General features: G+C 47.3%; 2 pseudogenes; both read right to left on the bottom strand.

Moving 5' to 3' along the window:
- Positions 1-256: 256 nt before the first annotated feature.
- LOC144122248 (U2 spliceosomal RNA) lies at positions 257-376 on the bottom strand (annotated as a pseudogene).
- An 812-nt stretch (positions 377-1,188) lies between these two features.
- LOC144119812 (uncharacterized) overlaps positions 1,189-17,328 on the bottom strand; it is a 69,770-nt pseudogene continuing 53,630 nt past the window's right edge.

Here is a 17,328-nt window from a genome sequence, read left to right as displayed (position 1 = left end):
AAAATTGGTTGTTCCCTTTCATTCCTTTCCCCCCACCCCTCACCAAAAAATATCCTAAAATGGGTCGAAAAACTCCATTTACGGGACTGCAAAACATGTATTCTGTCTGTCTGTTTGTTGTTGCCAGGAAGAACGAAAAGGAAAGTGCACAGGCCTCCCCACTGGCTCAAGCCGAGCCACAATCGCTACCACGTGCAGATAGTAGGAGAGTTCAAAGATGGGATAGAAAGACAAGATAGAAAAGACGCGCTGTATAATGACCCAGGCCGATCCCGGAGGCAGTGCAATACCGGGCCAACCGGTGGCGGAAGTGAAGCAACCTTCAAGCACTCCGCCACATTTCCAAAAATAAGTCCAATATGTTCGGTTCATGTATTCATTAGTTCCGCTATATATACTCCGGCAAAAACGGGAACCCATCCGGGGACAGTTGTATACCGAATTTGCTAGGCAAATAAAACCCTATGGATTGTAGTATATAAATAAAACCACAATTAAATAATAGGTAAACATTTTAAAGATGTCATTAATATTTGAAGCGTTACTATATCGCACTGCAAGCCGAATTGATGATGAAGATGAATTTTTATGGCACAAAGGCAGCTTTGGCCAAACAGCGCCATGGCACTAGGTACTTTTCATTTCACAAGGTGGGATCAAAGACCCATTTGCCAAGCATTTCACCCTAAAGAAGCCGAGCACCAGGCAGGGGAAGGCTTGTACCCATTGTATCACCGGTGGGTACCCGGCGGCACTGGGGATCGAACCCCGCACCTCCGCTGCGGTGGCCTAGTGGTTTGAGCATCCGCCTCGCATGCAAGCCGAATTCTAGGCCGACCGTGACCCCCCAAACGAAGCAACTTACGTTGGGTACGTATCTTTAAGGGTTGCAACTCGACATTGGGTAGGCGGGCATCGTATTTTCTCTGATAGATGGCGCTAGGCTGCGATGGTTCCGATAGGCTGCGTGCCTGCACGCGTAGCCGAGCATGGTGGCAATCCACCCTATTTCAAAGTGTATTACACTCCTTTTCTCCAGGCGAGCGGCGCGTTCATCGCTTTCTTCATCTAGTAAGCCAGAGCTAACGCTCGTTACTTCAACGTCTTCCAGACGGTGGCAGCCTTTTTTTTGCTACCTAGGCGTTTAATTCTAAGGCAGTAAAAAATGCAGCCGTGGAGAAGTTCAAATCATTCCTTGCCATCCGGTGGCACTTGGTAGGAGTATATGTCGTTGGCGGTGCCTTTAATCAGTATGGACTTGATGTCGAGGTAGCGGAGTCTGTGCTGCGGGTCGGGAGTGTTGATGAGGATGAGATGTTGGAGGGTGTTGATGACTGTGCTGGGCTTGGCCTCTTCAGGTCCGAGGCGGGCTGCTTGCAGAATGGCATCGCGAAGCACAACGCCTTTCACGGTCGGAAGGTTGAGGCCACCACGGGGACGGAGGATAATCTTATGGTCGTCGGCGGAGAGCGTGGGTGTGGCGCAGGGAACACAGTTGGGGCAGCCCGGACCGGCTCCCGGCCGCGGCTTGATGCAGTTTCGGAGTAACGGTGGGGGGGGGGGGGGGGGGGATTTACGATTGGAGCTACGCTTGTCGTGCGCTGATTGCCAGCCTTTAGCACCATCCCAGGAGCGTCTGCTAATTTTCAAAGATATTCTTATCTACTACAGAGTTACCGTGCGCGTTTACGCTCCGCCGGCTCCCACCCTAACCTTAACCCAGGCCTCCCTCTGGCGCCGACTCCAGAACAGAACTGCTCCCTACCCTATTCTCCTTCATGCGCGCTATCTCGATCAATTCCTTTCTTCTTGTAAGCTCTGCGGGAAACCGGGAGACTTCCTTCATGTCCTCCTCACATGCCTTGCCTTCCCACACCCTTCATCCCCCACCACGGCGGAGTCATACTGGGAGACTCTCCTGGCCAGCTCCGCTGCTGCTGACCAGCGCCGGATAATTACCGACGCCCTGAAGCGGATAGCCCTCCAAGGGCTGTCCTTTTCCCTGTAAGGACAGCCCCCATAGGGTTGCCTCGTTCGACGTTAGCGGGTTTGCCCCCCTCTGTATTTGGCAATAAGTGTTTCCACCACCACCTCCGGAGCAGTAGCAGAGGGCCCTAACCACTAAGCCACCGCGGCGGGTAAACAACAACAGCCACGGCAGCACCATCTTATCTCATACCTGATTTAATATCTCCTGCGAGTCCTTGGACCTAAGATATAAAACTTATTTTTGGAATATAGCAGAGTGCTTACCTTGAAACACTCTGGCACGGGTCGGCCCGGTTTTGTACTGCCTCCGGGAACGGCCAGGAGCATATTAGCGCGCGCCTTTTCTTTCTATATTTGCTCTCCTATCTTTTAACTCTCCTACTGCCAGCACGCGGCAGTGCGCGTGGCTCGGCTTGAACCAGTAGGCAGGCGCGTGCACTTTCCTTTTCTTTTTTTCATATCAGCAACAGCAGCAGCAGCAAGACCCACAAGCTCGGTTCCGCCCGACCAAAAAAAAAAGAAAGAACCGTAGTCTCAAGTTATGTGCCTTACCTTCCCTCAAAATCAATACACGTTATCTTTTATTCCTTCTCTTACGGCGCGGTTCGGGCGTACAATTATATATGTGACAGTTACTGCGTCATTTCCTTAAAAAAAAGGAAGGAGCGACAAAATATGTGGCAACACCTGAATGCGATCACTTATTCAAACTTCTCTGCTGCGCCAAAAGTCTTTCAAGCATTACTTATCCTGCTGTGGACTACTTTGATTACCGCTCACAGAGCCATCATACGGTGGCAACGAATGGTGGCTGTGGTGGAAACATTTATTGCCAAATACTAATGGGGGGCAAACACCCTATCATCGCAGGAGGCAACCCATAGACGGCTGCCCTTACAGGGCACAAAGCGCAATTGCAGTGGACACAATTGCGCTGTGAGGTGGCGCGGATATTGTTATATTTTTCGGGGGGAAGATGGGGGGGGGGGGCAAAAAATGGCGCATAATCTGTCTCGAATCTCGGCGGACACCTGAACACCACCGTTAGGTAAGGGATAAAGAGGAACTGAGCGAAGAAAGAGTTGCCGTAATGGAGGGCTCTAGAATAATTTCGACCACCTTGGGACCTTTAACGTGCGCTGAGATCGCATAGCACACGGGCGCCTTTGCGTTTTGCCTCCATTGAAACATGGGCGCCGCGATCGGGTTCGCACTCGCGTACTCCGCATCAGCAGCCCAGCGCCTTAACCACTAAGCTACCGCGGATGGTTGGCGGGGGCCTCCAGCAACAAACTGAGGTAGTTATGCACCTTTCCTTTTCATAGAACCAACGGAAAGTTTAGACTGAAACCCCGCCGCGGTGGCTCAGTGGTTAGGGCGCTTGACTACTGATCCGGAGTTCCCGGGTTCGAAGCCGACCGCGGCGGCTGCGTTTTTATGGAGGAAAAACGCTAAGGCGCCCGTGTGCTGTGCGATGTCAGTGCACGTCAAAGATCCCCAGGTGGTCGAAATTATTCCGCAGCCCTCCACTACGGCACCTATTTCTTCCTTTCTTCTTTCACTCCCTCCTTTATCCCTTCCCTAACGGCGCGGTTCAGGTGTCCAACGATATATGAGACAGATACTGCGCCATTTCCTTTCCCCAAAAACCAATTATTATTATTATTATTATTATTATTATTATTATTATTATTATTATTATTATTATTATTATTATTATTATTATTATTATTATTATTATTATTATTATTATTATTATTATTATTATTATTATTATTATTGAATCCGGGGGCTACCCTCAGCACATAATTCGCAGTTCATGTGAAGGCTTTCTTCAGAGGCTGAAGAATGCAGAAAGGAAAGTACAATGTGTGCCCCGAACCCCTCCCTTCGTCATGCCATATTTTCACTGCTTTCCCGTAGCATCAAGAAAGTGGCAGGTAAATAGGGAATACGTGTCATTTTTTCAGCGCCTTGTAAGCTGAAAAACGTATGTCCCCTGCTCTCAGCTGAATAGAAAGAAATAAGATCAGAACGCAGGCCATGCAAGATAAATCATCGGACCAAGTTCACCAGTTGTGTCTCCGAGGTTACCTACCAGATACCTCTATCTTGCGGGCGGGTTTACATCGGCCAAACCGGCCGGTGCTTCAATGAGCGAGCCCTGGAGCATAAAATGTCGTTGCACACCGGCACAGGCAGCAATCTACCATTGCAGTGCAAAAGCTGTGACAGCCGCAACTGCGTTCCTTACCTGGACAAAACCGCTTTCCTCTCTAAGCCACGGATCAAAACTGAAAGGGACGTTATAGAAGCTTTCCTGACTGCTACTATAGGTAACGACTGCGTTAGCTCGCCCTCGTTATCTATATCAACACAATAGGTAGAGTTTTTAGAAGGGCATGTTCGATTTTCAGACCGGCTTTGATTCTCCTGTAAATTCTGCTGTTGTTTTCTATCATCCAGTTTTGGCGGTATTGTTTATCTTGTTATGTTCGCTGGCCTTATAAAACCACGTTTTTTTTTCACAAGTGGTGGTGGTGGTGGGGGTGGTGGTGGCTCATTCATGATATCTGATTTAATATCTGCAGCGGGTGCTTGGACGTAAGGTATTAAACTTATTTTTGGAATATCTCGGAGTGCTTAGCTTGAAGCACTCTGGCAGGGGTCGGCCCGGTATCGCACTGCCTCCATAATCGACCCCGGGCATATTAGCGCGGCGCGTCTTTTCTTTCTTTCGTCTTCTAGGCTTGAGCCAGTAGGCAGCCCCGGGCTCTTTCCTTTTCCTTCTTCCTCTCAGAAACGTCAGTCAAATAAAATCAGTTGGAAGTCTGCGCCTTGTCTGTTCATTTGTGTACCCGTGGAACAGCAGTTGAACGGGGAGTCCACCCCTTTGGACTCATCTACTATTTGTCTATTTGTGTACCTTACTGTCCCGTCTTCTTCGCCCAGTTTGTACTCGTTCGCATAAAGAACAAGTGTCGTGTTTTGTGCGGTGTTGTGTGTATGCCTACTTGTTAGTGTCCTGCGTTTGTTTCGCTGGTTCCACCGTTGCATAGTTTTGTTATTGCTGCATTTTTTCATTGTTCGTTTTATTTCAGTTGCAAATGTACCGCGCGTCCTGTCCTTTCTTTTCTTTGTCCGGTCCAAACGCACCGCTTATCGTTCAGCATAGTGTCTGACTAAATGGCCCCTCAGTGCACCTCTTTTATATTCTGTTCTTCAAAGTACTCACCGCGCAAGAAGTGTGAGAATCGTGTTGAGGTGTTTTGCAGTCGGACGGGGAGAAGAAGAGCTTCCCAGGAGTATCATCACGATGTTAAACAAATAAAGCCTGCCATAAATAAAATCAACGGATGACGCACAAGTGCATCTTAAGGCCAGTTTTTTTTCCACATTTTTAGGAGCATAGTGCATAGCGCGATCTCAGCTTCGCATCAAGGACCTGAAGCTGCAGCGCATACACGCGGGGATCAGCTCGTTAAAATTTACATTCGATTGGAGTCTCTGGACTTTCTGTAAAGGCAAAAATGAGTTATTCGGATGAGAACACTCCATCTGAGTACCGGCGTCTTAAAAGAGCGCATTCAACTGTGTTGGTTTCGAGCAAACGGACGTTTGCAAGCGTGAAAATAAAAACATTTAAGAACAAAAGAAGCAGTCGCAAGATTGAATATTGATGTCTGAAGTTTAACCCAAAATTTTTGTCTTAAATAACAACTCTCCGTAATCTCCCGCTCGAATTACTTTGCAAGAAAAAGAAATGGTGTTATCGGCGCGAAGAGCGGAAATACGCCAGGCATTTTCTCCCTAAGAGCTACTGAAGAACATCCAAAGCCTGCAGTTTAGTTATGATGTGGTGCGAACTGGGCAGAATTTTGTTTTCTCTCAACCGATGTGTATAGATTAACCGGTCGTAAAGATGCAAGCTTTAATTCGCAGCAAAATAACGAATCATTAGGGCGAAGTTTTGCAGCCACCAGGCATTGAAGTCTGCATGAATAAATGGCGCGATGTAACTGCCGAATTCGCGAAGATGTCAGTAGTTATCTACACGAGCTGAATTGCTTTATACCGGGAAAGACTTCTTTAATTTAAGAAGTTTCGTGAAACACAAATAATAATCCCCTTCTATTGCCCGTTAAAAAGAGCACATAGACATGAAAGCTTTCTCGGTTTTAGTTCTGACTTCAACCTAAACAGGCTTCCAATGTTGTTTTTTAGTGGTCGTTCGGCGAAGAACTAACGTTCACGCCCGCAGGAAGAGGCTCACTTACATTCAAATTAGAGTAAACATTGGAACGCAATTATCTTTCTGTGTGCCCTGGGCAAGGGGATCAGTACGAGCTCCAGGCAAATCTAAAGAGGACGAAAATACATACAGCTAAAGATCACAAATAAACAAAGAAACTTTGACGCTGTTTTAAATTTATTAATCGTCATGCGCACAAGAAGACTTTAGAGCTCACATCTGGAAATGTTGGAGGCAACTATCATGACCGGTGCTAGCACTCAGACTAGAGCGAAACGCAGAACAGTGCCGTAGGGCTTTTCCATTGCGTTCGGAGCTCTTCCTCATATACATCAACAAGTACTAGGGCACAACAGTTTGTAGCCACATGTGCTCTTCTTTAAGATTTATCAACGAGGAAATTAATATGCTCAGCTGAGTATTGTTTTGCTGCCATTGTTCTCCTCATATCACCCTTGGAGTGATAAACGTAGCGCTTTCTCAGTGCGCAGATTTACCTATCTTGTGATTATACCTTCCTTCCAACTTGTGCTGCTTCTGAAGTTTTTTTTTCCATTCCTTTATCTCACTGGTAGGAGTGACGCAAAATGTTTCCTGTATAGAAGCTGTATTGGATGTACCAAATTTCACAGAGCTGTACGATCACTCCTGTTTCTACATCCTTTCTCGGTCGTGAACATTTCGTGCCACATTCTGCAAAATGCAACTGGGATATCAGTGATAGGATGGAAGGCATACCATCATTGGATCTTGAGAAAGATAATTGTTTATTACAGCGGGAACCAAAGCGAGAAAATACAGGAAGCAATCAAAGGAGTAGAACTGTGCGCGTGCTTCGATAATGCCTCGTTTCGCACAATGATTACTACCGAACTGCTTGGAAGACTTGGGTTCCATTCAACGGCTTCAATTCTTTGCTCTCAACACCTGTGCACCTGTATTTCGTGTTGTTTGGAGCGTATTAATTGTTCATTCTAAGGAGCACAACAATGGGCATTTCCAAACACACGCGGCCGGTTGCACCGAGTACGATGCGCTCTATTATGCACGTTTCAGTTGTGAATGAGCAGGTAGCATAACTTTCATAGAAATTGTTTATTCTTAAATTTCTATATAACTAACTACTCTTTTCTTGCCCTGAGAGGATTTGGACCGTGTCAGAACGAATTTCTTAATTGGTTGTAACCTGTTTCGGTAGTTTCGATTTCCTAAAATACAAATGCGAGCCCTGTGCCTTCTAAGAATACTAGGTGGCTTTGATGGCATTTTGTTGTGTCTTCTTTTCATAAGAGATATGTTTGTTTCCGCCGTCTGAGCAAGGGCTTTTAATCATTTTTGTGGGACGTGGGGAAAGTTATTTTGCCCATTTCGGTCATAACTAGATTCGGATACAACTCAAGAACGCTGCTGCTACTTCCATTTAAAGGATGCCATCTTACCAATGGTGTCGAACAGCTGTCACGACACCGCGTTCAAGCGCTCTTCACCTGACAGCTACGAGCAGTGCCATGCTTGCAAGTGCAAGGCGGAAGAGAGAAGCTTATTAGTAAAGCGTCAGTATCATTGCTTGAATTGAAGCTTTTAAGGGGCGCTTGCACCTTTGTTTTCGCGCTCTATCCGACTATCGATTGTTAGCAAATTATAGCAATCATTTGCTGCGACCCTAGGATTATGCGTTATAGATCCCTGGTCTGGTAACTCGAAGGTTGAGTTTAAATACTGCGGAGCTGAGAAGCTCGGTCACTCTAAGCGTGAAAACCGCCAAATGAGTGTGTGTGTTGCAGTCACTGCCAGTAACTTCGTCGACGTTGTGCGCAAAATTACCACAAAATAAACAGAACACATTCGAAGCCTTCGTCAACCTGATGTTCTGCCAGTCATCACCATGAAGTAGCCATCATATCGGGTAGCCATCACTGGTTCCTGAATCAAATGGCTGTTATGCTTCTGTAAACGTGATAGGGTAACTGTCATTTGTGACAACTGGTTCAGAGGCTCATCTAGAGTTAGGCACTATACGCCGCACTGTGCATTTTACAGATATGTTAACAACGCCCGATGACTCGAAGTCTTTATGGCTATCAAATTAGTGTTGAAGATACTTACACACTTTCACTTAGATTCTAGGGTATCTTACATGACTGGAGTACATAAAGACCACCATCTATGAAGGTTTTAAACAGCACGCTCCAAATGGCGTCCGAGGCGAAGAGACTAAGCGCATAGCTCGATGCCAAATGTTTCCCGCAAATCGACTATAGGCAATTCTCGCATACGGATGAATAAAGTGTGAATACGAATTCGCATTTCGGTGATTTCTACGGGCACCTAAATTGGCACGTGCAATATTCCAGTCTTTCTTTTGTTTCCTCTTCGGTGGACAAACATTGTGCGTAGCGGTTTGCAAAACTGATTTGTAGCGTCTCTATCGAAATCCGCGCTACGGGGTGGAAAAAACTGAAAAGAGATGAAAAAGCCTGCACACAAAAAGCGAGATAACTGGCACAGCGTCGTGGTACAAATTGGCACAGCTCGCACGAGGAAATTGTCAAATGGCAACAGATAAAAAGGAAGCTTAACCAACTGCAGCCTCCACGTCCAGCCTTTGCAGAATGCGCGCTGGTTCCCGAGTTGTCAGAGGAAAGAAAGCGAACAAAGAAAATCTCCTGATGCGCTTAGTTAATGGCCTCTCTTCAGATGAGCACAGCAAACGAATTCTTCATTGCGCTCGCTTCAGAGGTACTCTCTCAGAGTCGCTCTGTATGACTAATTGGGTCATTTTCCTCTAGTCATTGTGCCTTGAATTGATCTGCCTCTTATATCAGTTCAATACCATGTCAATAGCAGCTCGTTTACGTGGTGGACTGAATGCAACAATTTAGGTAGACTAAGGCTAGAGAGAATAAACTTTCTACAATATTTCTTTGCTTCGGCACTTATCCACATGCCCGTCCGCTTAGAGGGTAATCTTCGGCAAACTCGTTGAGTCTTCATTTCGGTATTTCACATCGAACGCTGTGTTTTTTGCTTTGTTAATAAGCTCAGACCGCGGGAGTGTCTACTGATTTAGCTCAATTTCACCGCCTGGACTTTTTTAATGCTTCAACAGATGTAGAGGGATGCCAACGTGTGTATAGGTTGGCAAGAAAGGGGTAAAAAGGCAATATTACCACTCATTAGCTTATCTCAAGAGGGAGTGTACGCCGTCCAAAAAAGCCTTGAGAACCATTCGGTGTCCGTGTCAGGAATATGAAAAAGTAGTCGTGAGCGAGCAATGCTCCTAGATTTTGCATGAATTCTTTCTGAATCGAAGCTTTTCGCAGTGGGAAAGAGTGGGTCAATACCATTCGATACCATAACGCCTTTCAAGCCTTTACAGCGCAGCATTGTAAAGCCTGGGCTCCGCAGCGGATGGAGTTTCCTTTTTCTTTTTATTGGTTGCCATGGTGGCCGCTGAAACACTGCAAGGTTTTCAAACTCTGCTCTCTCAACAGATTCTGGTATACTTGACTACGAGCGTCCAAAATGCTTTGTGACAACTCCAGGGGAACAAATGGGTGCTCTTTTTGCCACAAAGTGTGATTATAACACCGTTTCAAACCAACAGTCATCTTCTTCTTATTGCTTTGAATGAATGTTAATTCATTTTGGCAAAGGCAAGAGCAACATACATCATAAAATGGTCGCTCCACATATAGTTTAGAATGCGCTTGATCGCTGGCGGTCGCGTGAACGAACCATTACAAATTGCCTGCTTTTCTTCACTACTTCGTTTTTGAGGGTGTTCCGCACTGCTTGTTATAAAACAAAAATAGGGCAAAGCGTCAGGGTTAGTTGAGAGCGGAGACTTTCGAAACCACATTCCAATGCGACAAGGCATAGATACCACGGCTGAATTTTTAACGCGCCCTCCATATTTTTGTATAGGAAAAAACACCACACATATTTATTACTTTTTCTATATCATGTAATCCCTTGCGACACAGTATACCAGAATAAAATGTGGAAAATCCTTATTCCTTCAGGATTTTCTAAGGTAAACCAAAACGAGACGAAACAATATAATATCGACCCCACAGTCGACAACAACTGTGGGCTTTCGAAGATACTGTCTTGGCTGGTAGATAGCTAGATCAAATCATTTGTGGCACCTGACTTCTCCCTCATCTTCGCTATGCTTGCAAAAATAAAAATTATTCAAATAACAGGCAGATCAGTTCCAGTTTTTATTCATGATTAAAACTAAAAACGTGTGCCTATATTATTCATAGTCTTCATCACTGATTTACCCGATAGCGTTACTATTAAAATGAGGCTTAAACACTGCAAGGTTTTCAAACTCTTGTGGAACGCTTTCAATCAGTCTCCAGCTTTTTCTGTGTTTTTGCGTGTATACTGCGGGGACGCCGTTCCCCGTCATACGGCGATGTATCTGAACCCTCCGGGGCATCCGAATGGCCAGGCGGCCTCCTCCTTGAGCTCGCCGAGGAAGCGGTGCAGCCGTCCGAGCGACCCCGACAGCGAAGAAACCATCGAGTACCTCAGCGAGGCCAGCAGTGAGGATGGCTTTGAGACTTACCTCAGCCGGAGGGTCAAGAGAATACTGCTAAGAGCCGGATCGTCATCCAGTGAGTCCACTGTAAAAACAAGTGGCAACGCACCGGCACACACCATCCTCGTCCTTCCTGTGCAGCCAATCGACAACATGAGGCGGCTTAACAGGCAAGTCGTCTCTGTAGAAATCGAGGCCCTCGTGCCTAACGAAATCAAATATGTTCGAGTGAATGCGCGGAAGAACATTGTAGCCGCTTATGTCCACCATGCGGCTGCGCTGGAACCACTGCGGGCCATTACTCAGCTCGGCTGGTTATCAGTACGTACTGTTATCCCCCTCGACGGGAATGAGTCCTCTTCCGGCGTAATCTATGATGTCGACGAGGCTATCACGCTAGATGATTTTCCGATACTCGTGAATCCGGCAAATGATGGCACCGTAATTGTACAAGTATCACGTCTGAACAATTCCCATTATGTGAAGATGTTGTTCCAAGGCGACAGCCTTCCATCACACGTGAAGGTGGGCCATTTTCGTCATGCCGTGCGGCCATTTATTCCTAAACCTCTGCAGTGTCATGCCACAAATGTTTGAAACTCGGTCATGTGAACGGGGTCTGCGACAACACGAGAGTGTGCTGTCGTTGTGCCGGAGCTCACAGCGCTGAGTTCTGTAATCCGCAAGTGCTTAAGTGTTCAAACTGCAACAGGCCTCATGACGCCTCATCTAAGAATTCTCGGCGCTTAAAAAGTGAGCGTGCCGTTCTAAAGCAGATAGTACGGGACAATTCCACGCTCAGTGAAGCTGCCGCGACTGTTCGGAAAAGGCATTCTCGCCACAAGAAGAACTCAAGAAAGTCTATTGCAAAAAGCAACCACATCGACGCGCCCACAGCACCTCCTTCTCAACCTCCTCCCGTGCCGCCACGTACAAGTGTGTCCAGTCAGCGAAAAGTCGCCAAGGATAATGAAACCTCTTCGATTTCGGATGCTTGGCCAGCACTTCCGCCATTACGTCCTGCTGAGCCTCCTCAGTCCAAGCTCCCATCGCCCTCAGCTGTCGTTAGAAAAAGGCTCCAAGAGCAAGATCGCCAAGCCCTCGTGATCCTCACGACGGTGGTCAACGCCATTCGCCCTCTGATACAGGCCCTGCAATCGTCAACCGCCCGAAGCATCTTACTGGTGCTGGACTCTCTCGATCCAGCACTATAAGATCTTTAAAACAGAATGGCTGGCCAGCTTCCCACGTTTCGTGAGGAAGTCAGGGGCGCTGCGGTCTTCCAGTGGACTGCAAGAGGCCTAAAGTCACGAATCGCAAGTTTTCGGCAATATGTTTTCAACAACCACTTCCCTATATTGGTCATCTGTGAACGTAACTTATCCCAAGCAATCAGGCTTTCCGGATCCGAGCCCTTCTTTGCTTCAACATTTGGGGAGCGCAGCAAAGTTCTGGTCTACATCCGCGCCGACATAACCTACATTTGCTGCTCAGTTCAACGCCACTATGAAAATCAGTACGGGTGTTTCATAGTCAAAAAAGAATCCATAAAGTTCCCACTGATTTCGGCGTATGTCTCCCCCACCTCTCAATCGGACTGCGAGAGGTTGAAGACAATTATGGAGGCAACCCGGGCTCCTTGGATTATTAGCGGAGATTTCAACTCCCACCACCAACTCTGGGGAAGTCTTATAGTCAACGTCAGAGGGAGGAATCTGGCCTTATTTGCTTCAGAAAATGGACTTTACGTAATGAATGACGGCAGCCCCACATACCTGCGAGGCAGTTCATACAGCAGTTGCCTAGACCTGAGGGTAGTTTCGTGGTCTCTGCGCCAGCGTGACGAGTGGTTTTCTGATGTGGAGACCCACGGGAGTGATCACATACCCACCTATCTCAACATTCTAGGTCTTGGGTCGTCCGGCCCAGCTATACGCGCGCACATCAATTGGACGGCATTTCAAACCCAAACGAAGAGGCATGCAAAGAAGCCCTCACTTCGAGTTTGGAGGACATTTTAACAACAGCAATGAAGGCTGCTAGAGGCTTCCTCACGTCAACTAGAATTCGCGCCGAATTTGATGTCGAATTAGACCACCTACGTGCTGCTGGTCGGCGTGCAGAAAGACGTTACAGACGGACCAAATGGGTAAGGGACCTCAGAGAGGCGCGTCCTGTGCAGAGGAAAATCAAGCGACGAATGGACACGCTGGCGGAACAGCGCTGGAAGTCCTTTTGTCAATTTCTGGATCTTCGAAAGCCCATGTCCCTCATTTGGCGGCCAGTGCGGGGGCTTCGAACGCTTCCACAGCAAAGGCAGCCTTTCTATGCGTTGGCACTACCTCAAAACCGTCATCAGATTGAAGTTGCAACTGACTTCTGCAGTACGATCGCGGGTGCAGTGAGTACCTCGGGTTTCTAGCGTGCTCCTCCTGCATCACGGGATTCAGCGATGGATGTTGTCTTTACTCGAGAGGTACTTGATGCTGCCCTTGCAGAGTGTAAGCCTTCGTCTGCACCAGGTCCAGACGGCATTACATAAGCTGCGCTGTGCCACCTTGGCCACGACGGGTGTGGAGATCTACTCAGCCTTTACAACCACTCGTGGCAAGACTAAGTTGTTCCTCCCCAGTGGAAATCCAGTCGGATGATACCATTACAAAAAACCAGAAAAATCCACGCTCGACCTGTCATCATACAGCCAATAGCTTTGGCCAGTTGTGTGGGAAAAGTCATGGAAAGAATGCTTCTGGCGCGTCTTGAGTGGTACCTTGATCCCAGTCACGTGTATCTTAATGCCAAGTCGGGTTTCCGACGGGGTCGCTCCTCTATAGACAACGTCATTGATCTTGTGTCCACAGTACAGCAACAGAAACGCCAGAAGCGCATGTGCGCGGCACTTTTTTTTATATCAAAGGTGCATACGATAACATGACACATGAGCCCATCTTTGATGCGCTAGAGGCTATTGGAATAGGTGGACGGATGTATAGGTGGATCTAAAGCTATCTGACCAAAAGGACATTTTTTATTATGGGTAAAGATGGCTCCACACCCGTGGATTACACCTACTGGGGCGTGCCCCAGGGGGGAGTGCTCAGTCCTACTTTGTTTAATCTAACACTTATAAGACTCTCGGCGTATCTACCTAATACCGTACATATCACTATGTATGCCGATGACACCTGCATCTGGGCCTCTGTGACCCGCCTCCAGGTGCGAGCAAGACTTCAGAGGGCAGCAACCATAACTTCCTCCTATCTCCGAGAGCAAGGTCTGAGCGTGTCAGCCGAGAAGTGCGCTATAGTGGCATTTACGCGCAGAAGTATGACTCGTTACCCGCTAACTATTGACGGCCATATCATTGCTTATCATGCATCTCATCGTTTTTAGGAATTGTTATAGATCGGAATTTATCATGGAGCCCGCATTGCAGCATTGTAAAGAAAAAGCTAATCTCTATCACACACCTGCTCAGATTTCTTGGCGCCAAGTCATGGGGATTGTCGATTCTATCAATGCTGCATCTCTACAGAGCGCTCTTTTTGGGATTTTTCGGTATAGTGCACCAGTGCTTTCAAGCACATGCAAGACGAATTTGCATGCCCTCGAAGCTATACATCGTCAGGCACTTCGCACATGTCTGGGTCTCCCTCGCAGCGCATCAACAGTTGCTACCATTGCAATCGCCCAGGACACCCACTCTCGACATATATAACCCTTGACACCCTGCGGATCCACATACGGCATCTAACAAGGATTCCCCAGCAGCACCTTGTGTCAGTTGTGAATCAAAGACCACACGCAGCGTTTTCAAAGGTTATAGCAGCCCACCAGTCGTCCATCCCATCACAGTTCACCCCGGCAGCACGGCCTTCCTCTGCGCTGTGGTGTCTGCGGGAGCCATGTGTGCGCCTTAAAATTCCGGGAATAACAGAAAGAAAATCGAAGTTATCGATACCGGCCATTAAACAGTCGACGCTCTACCTACTACACGCCGCATATAGTGACCGCACTCATGTGTATACAGATGGTTCGGTCTCAAGTACAAGTTCAACCTAAGCCGTGGTCATTCCTGTGAGAATGACCATTATTATCCAGCAAACTTCGCATCAGACAACCTCCACCGGGTCAGAATTAGCCACTCGTCGTGAGGCTGCGCAGTACATCGGTGCACAAACACCCCACAAATGGGCTGTGTTCTGTGACTCAAAAGCAGTCTTACAGTGTCTTAATTCTGCTTAACGCCATGGCGATCACGATCACCTCGTAGCTGAATTAAGACATCTCCAACACCAGGCGCAGGAAGAGGGTTATGACATCGTCTTCCAGTGGATACCGGGACACTCTGGCATTGTTGGAAATGACGCAGATGACGCTGCAGCTCGAGCGGCTCACGGCCGTGCCAACATTGTCCAGATAGAGTTGACAAGAGCCGACGCAGCAAGACATCTGCGAATGCTTGGCCGAAGAGAGCTTTTAGCATCATGGTCTTCTACTAGCAACTCCACATACCGTCAGCACCGCCTAGATCCGTTACTCCTACTCAGTCCTCCGTCCGGCCTCTCTCGCTGCCATGCTACGCTGTTGTGTCACCTGTGGCTGGGAGTGGCGTTCACAGATGCCTACTCCCACTTAATCGCAATGGCAGATTCTCCTGCGTGTGAGATCTGTTGGTGCGACGAAACTATAGAACACCTTCTTTGTAAGTGCCCTCGGTTTCAGCGCGAGCGTGCACTCCTGGCTGCAACACTCCGCCCTTTAAATCCTCGGCCCCTTACTGAAGCCAAGATTCCGGGTCCTTGGAGTAAGCCTTCATCACAAAGAACAGCTTTCAATGCACTTTTGAAGTTCTTGAAGGACTCAGGACTGAGTGCAAGATTGTGAACAATCAGTGTGTGCCCTGTGTACCCTCCAAGTAACAGCCAACGGACATGTGGAAAAGTGATCAACTCCCTTTGTTCTCTCCCCTTTCTGTCTTTCCCTCCGTTCCCCTACCCACGAGTAGGGTAGCATACGGGGCGCTGCCTAGTTAACCTCCCTGCCTTTCCGTCTTTCTCTCTCTCTCTTTTTGCTGACGATTGCATACTGTACCATGAAATTAAATCTCCAGATGACCATGTAACACTTAACAATAAATTACAGTCGGCATTTGGTTGTTGCACTTGATGGAAAACGAGTCTTAATATCGAAAATCGGCCGTCTTGAGGGTTACCAGGAAACATGTGTCACACTTTTTATACACACTAAACATTATCCCGCTTCCCGCAGTTCGACAGCATAAATACCTCGGTTTATTTTCTTACCTTCTCACTTGCTGTTTCTGCCAGCTATATAGTCTAAGTCAAATTTGAGTTTTAATCTAATACGAAGCAATAATTTCGGTGCGCGGCTGATGAGCTCGGTGTGCAACGTTTCTTACTTAGCAAGCATGCTGAACTTCATCATAGCTGGCCCCTCTGGCAACTAAACTCTTTTAAAACCATCGTTGCAGCGCAACAAGAGGAAATGGCACAGAACGAGAAGACACACACACACAGCGCTAACTTCCAACAACTGTGTTGATAAGAAACACATTTCTATATACACGCTGCATTGCCGTGCTATCACCAGACCTATCAGATATCGTCGAGGCCGAATTAACGCATATTATTTTTGGGGTTTTAGGTAAAAACCAACAAGCCCAAGCTTCTACCTTTTTGCAGTGAACTATTTTAATGGTGACAGTAGCAGTAAGCGTCGCGATGATGTCACATAGTCTGATTTTAGTTTATATCATACAAAACTGATAAACGTAGCCACAAACATCAACTGCTAAAACATTGTTTTCTGCCTGTTGCCGGCGGAGTGATTTTTTTTATACCACTTAAGATGTAATAGGAAAGTTTGCAGGAACCATGGCCCCAATTTACCGTTTGTCTACAATATGTAGTCAATAAGACTGAGCGCCATCTCTATAATATAGAGTCGTTCTCCCCCTCCCCCCCCCCCCCCAAAAAAAAAAAGAACCCGCTTCCTCCTTCCTGCGCGGCACAGTGCAGAGAAATCAGTGGCTCCTGTGCGGTGAAGCCAAGCCGATGACGAGATTAACAGGGATCTGAAAAGGGCTCTAAAAAATCAGCAGTATGCTTGGGATGTGAAAGCACGCCGCTTCACAAATATTGTCCAGGAAGATATTTTTAATCCGCTTTGTATAAACGGAGTTATCTGAGGTCAAAATTTTAATGTCAGCGTCTTGGCACATATCCCTCTCCTGCCGTCACTTTTTGCTCAATGGAAAGTCGGCGCTCCTCCCCCGGCCCCACATCTGGGAGAGAGGTTCCTGACCCACCGGAGCAACGCGGTTTATTCGCCGAGGCCATGGTAGCTGCCTGAGGCCTGAAAGAATCTCACCAATCGCCATCTCTCAACATGTATACGTAGATTCGAGCGAGGGAGGAGGGTGCGAGCATGAAAAATTCGCCGGGAAGGGATCGCCAACTTTTGGGCGTGATTGTAGGTTCTCTGCTGCTTGTAGAATTGTATTATTTGGCTC

Source organism: Amblyomma americanum, chromosome 2 (assembly GCF_052857255.1).
Source record: "Amblyomma americanum isolate KBUSLIRL-KWMA chromosome 2, ASM5285725v1, whole genome shotgun sequence".
In the NCBI taxonomy this organism is placed as follows: domain Eukaryota; kingdom Metazoa; phylum Arthropoda; class Arachnida; order Ixodida; family Ixodidae; genus Amblyomma; species Amblyomma americanum.
The sequence above is the reverse complement of the archived record's forward strand: the minus strand, read 5'-3'. Positions and strand labels throughout refer to the sequence as shown.